A 6,000-nucleotide genomic window follows, 5' to 3' on the forward strand; every position below is an offset into this window, starting at 1 on the left:
GAACAGACGATCCTGGCCCATTATAAAATGCAAGATGGAAGGCGTTGAAGATCTGTTTGGAGCAAATTAAGCCCAACAGAATTGTAATGGCCCCAAGAAAGGGCCTAGTTGACCTCATGTTGGAAGTCCGGAGAGGGTCCAACGAGGATGTTGTGACCTATCCAAATTGCAAGATTAAAGGTGGCTCACATGTGAGCGAGAGTGTTAAGAATAAAGCCCACATGTGAGTTAGAATTAATTATCCGATCCTGCATTAAAAGATTAGAGAGAGAATGACTAACATATAGATTGGTGGATTACTTCACCTATCACCAATTATTTTTAGGATAGAACCTTGCCAACATTTATGTGGTCACTCTCTCCTCTGACGCGGGCTTGTGTATGAGCCCAATGAAGTTTGTCGTTGGTATTAGATCTTGTGGGCTTGTTTCACACTTTTTGTGTGGGCACACCTCAAAATGGGAGGGTCGAACGTAAACACCAACACATTCTAAATGTTGTCGTGCCCTTCAATTTCAAGCTCATTTGCCTATTTACTTTTGGGCGGAATGTGTTCTTGCTGCCGCACACGTTATTAATCACAATCCTTCTTTGTTGTTAATGGCAAATGTCCTTTTGAATGTTTATTTGGTCGTATTCCTTCTTATGATGCCCTTCGTGTCATTGGGTGTCTTGCTTTTGCTCATAACAAAAAACCAAAGGTGACAAGTTTGCCAGTCGTAGCAGAAAATGTGTTTGTTGGGTAGCCATTTGGCAAAAGGGATGGAAATTATATGATCTTGAGGCTAAAGAGTTGTTTGTCTCTACGAATGTAAAATTTGTTGCCTTCTGAGTCCCTTATCTCTCTGGAATTGTTGGTCACTAATCCATCTAAAATTCATTATGATTTTGATGACTCTTATCCTTTCTCTTCTCCACAAAATCAGCCCGACTCATCTTCTGAAAATTCAAACTCCACAAATCAGCCTATTCTCTCCTCCTTGCGTCTAAAATCTCCCAGGCCCAGCTACTTCCCCTGGCATGTTCTCTCCTTTGCCAGGCCCATCTACTACCTCCCTCATTCCCAGCCCCATCTACTACCTCCGTCATTCTCAGCCCCATCTCAGCTCTTTCAGCGCCTAATACAACACTTGTCTCTTCCTCCTCGGGTCCAACGTCAGGCCCATCTTCACCCAGCTCCCCGCGTGACCCACTTCCACCAAACTCAGCTCCACAAACTTCAGCACCCTAAAATTCTACCCCCTCCCCTAATTCAGGCGGCCCAAATCATCATTTTTCTGATTCGGACTCTTCGTCGGATCAGGCCTTAGGTCGCGGTCAACGAGCTAAAATCTCTGTCACCTATGTACGTGACTTTGTTACTCATACGATTATTGCTCCGAGCATTTCTTCGTCCTGTCCTTCCTCCAGTCCAACTTTTTCTTCAGGTACTCCTTATCCCTTGGCACACTATATAAATTGTGATAATTTTTCTATGCATTATCAAAAGTTTCTTGCAACTATTATTTCTACACGGGAACCACTTTCTTTCAAAGAAGCTATGAAAGATGAAGGTTGGCGGGCTTCTATGCAAAAGGAAATTCAGGCTCTCGAAAATAATGGTACTTGGACTCTTAAATCCCTTTTTCCTGGAAAAGATGCTTTAGGAAGTCAGTGGGTGTATCGTATCATGTATCATTCTGATGGCCGCATTGAGCGTATTAAATCTCGCTTGGTTGTTTTTGGTAATCATCAACAGGCTAGTCTTGATTATAATGAGACTTTCGCTCCCGTTGCCAAAATGACCACTGTTCGTGCTTTCCTTGCCATTGATGCTTCCAAACATTGGGAGCTTCATCAGATGGATGTTCACTATACCTTCTTGCATGGTGATCTTGAGGAAGAAGTTTACATGAAGCTTCCTCCTGGTGTTACTCGTTCTGATTCTAATCTTGTTTGCCGCTTACTCAAGTCCTTGTATGGCTCAAAGCATGCTCCTCGGTGTTGGTTTCTAAGCTAGTGACTGCCTTGGAAGGGTATGGCTTATTACAATCATACTCCAACTATTCTTTGTTTACTTTCACCAAAGGTAGTATTCAGCTTAATGTATTGGTGTATGTGGATGATCTTATCATCTCTGATAATGATTCTGCTACTATTTCGTTGTTTAAAGCTTATCTTGGTGATTGTTTCAAAATGAAGGACTTATGTCCTCTTAAGTATTTTTTGGGCATTGAGGTTGCTTGCAGTACTTCTGGTTTGTTTCTTTGTCAAAGAAAGTACACTCTTGATATTATTTCTGAGGTTGTTCTTCTTACTCATGACACAGGTGACTTGTTTGATCATCCTGAGCGGTATCGTCTTCTTTTTGGACGTCTCATCTATCTTGATGTTACTCAGCCGAATCTGGCTTACTCTGCCGGTTTCCTTAGGCTCCTGATCGCACCTCGCATGCATGTCTCACTGGGACGTCGTACGTGTTGTTAGGTACTTGAAAGGTACTCCGGGCAATGGCATCTTACTTTGCTCTGACAGTGATCTCACTCTCGAGGGTTGGTGTGACTCGAATTGGACGGCTTGTCCTATTACCCGTCGATCCTTGTCTGGTTGGCTTATCTTCTTAGGTGATTCTCCCGTTTCTTGGAAGACCAAGAAGTAGCATACAGTTTCCTTTTCTTCAGCTAAGGCTGAATATCGCTCGATGTCGGCTACTACTTGTAAGCTTAAGTGGCTCAAGGGGTAATTTTTGAGTCTTGGGGTTCATTACCCGAAAGTTATTTCTCTATTCTGTCACAGCCAGTCGGGTCTTCATATTGTTAATAATCTTATGTTTCACAAGCGTACAAAGCACATTGAGGTTGATTGTCACTTTGTTCGTGATGCCATCAAGGATGGGTTGATTGCTCCTTCCTATGTTCCTACTACATCTCAGTTGGCTGATATATTCACCAAGACTCTTTGCAAGTCTTAGTTTGATCTCCTCGTGTCCAAGTTGGGCATTTGTGCTCCTCATGCTCCAACATGAGGGGGTTGTTAAGATATATTACGTATATTAGTGATATTCTTTTATATGTCATCTTAACTTTTTAGGTAAGTTAATATTCTCCTTGATTTTCTCCTTGATTACGTGATTCTTAATGAGAGATCTCGAAGCTTTTGCTAGTGCATCATATCACTTTGTCATTAATCTTACCTTCGAAGTTCAATACTCTAAACTAAAAAATCAACGAAACTAACTCAAAACCCAAGAAGAATCATCAAATTCAGCCTTAGAAACCATTACCATCGGCTTATCCGACGTAGCCGATTTGTATCCACAGGGTTGTAGTTGCGGGTGTGCAAAGAGCCCCTCCGCATAGGGTCCCCCCAGTCCAAAAATTTTTGGTTTTATTTGAAAGGGCCCAATTTGAAAAATATCATGCTTTGTAGAAACGACAAACACTCCACATCTTCATCTTCGGACTCTCTAATTTATACTATCCCCTATCATATTCCTCAGTCTGCTCTTTCACAAAAAATTCAACCTTCCATATCTTTAACTTTAGTATTGTGATCAATACTTTTTCATAGTTATCAATAATAAGATCAATCCATCACTTAGTATTGATTCTCTCAACTCTTTTCTGGTCCTTTTCTCTAACTAAGGGGAAAGAAATGGCCCAATTTCCAGTATATAACAGGATTCCATAAGTATCCAAGACGGCCCTGATTGTACCAATGTATCAACCAAGACTTGAGTCTTCCATTAACTCAACAATCTCTCTCCCTCCCCAAACATGAAAAATACATTAGAGAATTGTTCAAGGATTTCTTGAGGCTTCGCGACTTTTGCTACATTGTACGAGAGTTAGTGCAGCAAAAACAGCGAGCTACTCAAGAGCTCAAATCATCGCTTTCAAAAGGGAAACCAAGCTACTCCTCTTACATTAGTAGCTACAACTTGTCAAAAAGAGGTCACGAAGAACGCGCAAAGCCTGTTTTTGTCATTGAAGCTGTCAAAAGACCAACTCAACCAAAAGTTTAAGCTGATGGTTGGAGTCCCAAGAATAGTTTTATACTTTATCACATACCCTCACGTGAGATCCCATTGGGCTTGAAGTGTGGATGCAACACATACCTCCCTAATACCAGGCGCTAAATATTCTACTTAGAAAGAAGGGGTGGACGAGATTTGAACCTGTGACCTTTATGTCATGGTGGCTTCGATACCATGTCAAATGACCAACTCAACCATAAGTTTAAATTGATCGTTGGAGTCCCAAAAATAGTTGACTTTTAACTTTTTTTATTTCAGCATATTTAACTACTGATTTGACAACTGTTTTTTGTATTTGGTAACAATTAACTGATTGCTAAAAGCTTATTGTCATTTGTTTGTGTGAAGTCACATTATAGACATTTTGATACATATGTGTAGTATTATTATTAGAGGCAAAAAAGTCATTGAACATATTTCTACCTAATCCTCTACATAAAAATCTCCTATTAGGAACTTTTTCATTTTGAGAGTTTTTATTTCAAAACTCTCTCTAAAACTCTCTTTTACCAAACACGTACCCCATTTAGAGTTTTTGACTAGTCAAAACTCTAAAAGTGGTCCAAAACTATTTTTCCTTGCTAAACATTGTGACGGATATCCAAATTTTGTTGTTAAATAACTAATTTTACGTGGTGCAGAATGTGTCATGACGTACACGAACCAATCTATAAAAAAATGCACCTTAAAGTTCATATTGCTTTGAGATAATCAATAATTGAGACTTTTTATGAAAGAATAGTTATAATTAGGACCATTCTTGTCAACCCTTCCAAAAAGAATGCCACTATGACACCATGTACACCCATCTTTAGGGAGTTAACCATACAATTATAAATAGCTAAAGTTTGGGATTTCTTATAATTGAAGGCCTAAAGTTTCAAAATTGATATGTAAGAACCTCAGTCCTTAAGTTAGATACTACTTCCGTTTCACAATACATGTTATTTCTATATGGCACGGTTGTGATTGCAGTTAAACTCATGTGATTATGTTTTAAAGGAGGGATGTATTGTGAAACATCCGAAAGAGGAAATGGTGCATGTTTTGTAGAGTATCCAAAAGAGCAAAATGACGCATGTATTGTGAAACGGAAGTAGTATTAGTTATATATAACAGTGTTGATAAAGTTACTCTAGCTTGTTATCGATAAAAAAACAAAATCATGTACTTTAAGTCCTTAGACCTTGAGAATAAAAAAAAGGACAAACTTTATTTCCATTTTACTTCATTATTCAATTTTCTTATTAATATACATCGTCATAAATCCAACTAATTCCCCCATGATAATAATTTTTAGCATAACTAATTTCTATATGTGGTCAAAATTTTAAACTTTGACTACTTAAATAGTGAATCCGAGTTAGGAGAGTGAAATCTGAAGAGGAAAAACTTTTAACATGTAATTACGCTTCCAAAAGAAAAGAACGAAAAATGACTCTATATTAAATATTGGAAAATGTTATATGTAGTCGAAGGGCATATAACAAGTTTAAAATGAAAATACTAGGCAATAAATAAGCATTAGTTATATCAATTGACGTGTGATTATGTCATTAATTTTACAAATAATATCATCTCAAAAAATCTATTTAATGCTTATATATAATATAACATTTTCCTTAAATATTTTAGGGCCAAATTACAAAGGCAATCTTGTAAGTTCACCCTTCATTTTCTTGCAAGCAGGATTCCATGTACACAAGCTGATGCTGCCCACAAAGTTTATGACAGTAGCAATTCAAGGCAAGATGCCATCCATGCACTGATTTGGGGGGTGGGGTGCGTTTTTGCGGCTTATGTGTCACATTCTCAGTATTCCGTGTTTGTTAACTACAGATTATTTCCTAGAGATTTGTAGCCTGCTCACTCAAAACCACCACCTTACTATAAACAAATAAATTTCAGCCAACCAAAACCCCCACCAAACAAGCCACACGAAGCTCCTACAGCTGTAATACTATAATAAGCTCACTATATTAATG

The sequence above is a fragment of the Beta vulgaris genome, chromosome 6, assembly GCF_026745355.1.
Source record: "Beta vulgaris subsp. vulgaris cultivar EL10 chromosome 6, EL10.2, whole genome shotgun sequence".
In the NCBI taxonomy this organism is placed as follows: Eukaryota; Viridiplantae; Streptophyta; class Magnoliopsida; order Caryophyllales; family Amaranthaceae; genus Beta; species Beta vulgaris.